Consider the following 2,579-nt stretch of genomic DNA (forward strand, 5'->3'; position numbering starts at 1 on the left):
AAGAGAAGAGAAGAGAAGAGAAGAGAAGAGAAGAGAAGAGAAGAGAAGAGAAGAGAAGAGAAGAGAAGAGAAGAGAAGAGAAGAGAAGAGATTTCACTTTAGTGGAAGAACAAACCTCTTAATAACCTGCCATCCTGCCATGTCGCCCCCCTACCCCCGTCATCATCAACACAAGATCCTCACTCACAGAGATCTCCGCTGCCCTCTGAGTCAGCTGATAAGCCCCTCATCATTTTTGTCAATGTCAGTGTGACAGATCAATGATGGGTTCTGGCTTCCATGAGGCCTTTTGTTCCCTGTGAACCACTGGACACCCCAGGTGCCCTAGGCTTTGCTACTTGTCTCTTGTTCTTTCGTTTAGCAGCATGTGCACTGTAACAACTTGTAGGAAATTGGGGGATCACTACAGAGGGCATCAATCATTTCAGGAGATTAACATTCTTTAACTTTGAAACAAATTGTAAAGTGTAAATTACCAACTAAAGCCAATGAAGACTCAGATGAGAAGACAATAATAAACTTGCTTATTTTTTATTTAATGTGCCACATTCAATTATCTCCATTATAAATTCTACTGCAGATCCCAATTCTAGATCACCCTCTATGTTCTTTTTCCTAATTCTACTTGTTCCCATTAAATGTTTAATTTTACCTCTTCCACATTTTAGTTTTGCATGGAAGGACAGTGTCATAAGAGAAAGAGTGACAGAAAAACTATTTTCTGTCAAGTGTTATGGTGATGGTAAGACAAATGGAACATCGGCCCTTCCGTGTGCCAAACTCTGAAACAGCACATGTGACGCTGGGCAAGAATTACTTTTGGCTTCTAGTAGTGCCATCGGGTTGGCTGCCAGAAATAATTACACAGAATTCAGGAGAATCCAAGCCATGTCCTTGGGAATACAGTCCCAGACTTCCGAGAAAACAAAGAGTCTTAAACAATGTCTTAGACTGGGAATAAATCTCTGGAAAGAAGAGCCAGCCCTCAGAAGTCATGGATTGAAGTGATTCCAACCACATCATTAGAAGAGTAGAATAAATAGGAGCAGGCAGAAGAGTGCCTTCAATTCCTGTATTTATTTAATCATTTTATTATTTATTAATTTATATGTAAATTATGTGTTCCAAAATCTGAGCTAACAGTAGAGTTTCACACTTACTTCCCATTGTCTCATTTTTTTACCTTTGAAATGAGTGAGTAAGTAAAGAGAATTAGTAATTCTAGTGTTAATGATAAACAGGGTGGGGCGATAGCTCAGCTGTCTAAGCACCTGGATGACAAGTGCAAGAACCCTGGTTCAATCCCCAGGACTTCATGCAGTGTGGGCCTCCAAACCCCGGAGCACAGTGAAGGGCCCAGAACCAGGCATGGTAGCACATACCTGTAATCCCAGCACTGGGGAGGCTGAGACAGGAAGATAACTGTGAGTCTAAACTGCATAGCAAGACCCTGCATCAAATAAATTTAAAATAATAATAATAATTCTAAACAGAGTATTTGTGCAAATCCCAATGCAAAAAGCTTATTTTACGTGTTAAGTCTATGTCATTTTTGCAAAAATTCTGGGGCTTTTCCCACCACAAAGTTTCAATTGAGACATAAATACACACTTCAGCAAATAGGTAGAACACTCCCGAACAGAGCAAAGAGCTTTCAGAAAAGGTTCTGATTAGGGTGCTTACAAACACAGAAGTGCCATTCACAAATTTCTCTTAACTGAGGCCCTGTCTCATTGTAACAACTGTTTTTAAGGGTTCTATTTGCCTAGATGGAAGCCCTAATGGCAGAGGTAGGAACTGGGAAGAAAGGGAGAGAGTAACACCGTGGTGACATGACTCTTCTGTAAAGCTATACCTGTGTTCTCTCTGAGTCATCTCACAGAGATACTAAGTCTGCATTTTGTTCAACAGCCAGGACCACATGCCTACATAGGATGCCCTCAGGGTCACCCAACTTTAAGGCACTCACAAGCTAATGTAGAAAATCTCTAAAGCTTCATTCCCCAAGCTTTTTGTTTGTTTTTTGACAAAACCAGCTATTGAACTCAGGCCCTTGTGCTTGCCAGGCAAATAATTATTCTACTGAGCTATCTCCCTGGGCCCATCCCCAAGCTTCTTGACGAGAAATCTTCTCTTTTTCTAAGCAAAGCTAACTGCAACTTTCCTAAATATTCTAGGTCAAAAGCAGCAAAGTAAGTTGTAGGGCTTTTTAAAACACAAACTGCTGAATTTCTGGTCCAAGAGAACAGTTCTCAGAATTTACTTGACATATTTCCAAGGACTTGAGATGTTAGTCTGTGAATCATACAATAAGAACCACTTTTCCTAAACTCTTATTGCTCATTTTCTTTTCTCTTGTTGGAAAAAAACACATGTGAACAATCTTAATACTGGAGTTATTAGAAAAGCAAGCACTATGCATCTCAAGCTTGGGGATCCTATGGCTTTTACTAAACACCGTTCTCAGTAAGAAAATCAAATGTGGGGCTGAAGAGTCTGTTTCTCTAACAAAGACTCAGACATGCCAATACTTTTGTTGATTTGAACATATTTTAAAGTTTAAAATTCTAAGCTCTTTT

This window comes from Octodon degus, unplaced genomic scaffold, assembly GCF_000260255.1.
Source record: "Octodon degus isolate 3935 unplaced genomic scaffold, OctDeg1.0 scaffold00146, whole genome shotgun sequence".
In the NCBI taxonomy this organism is placed as follows: domain Eukaryota; kingdom Metazoa; phylum Chordata; class Mammalia; order Rodentia; family Octodontidae; genus Octodon; species Octodon degus.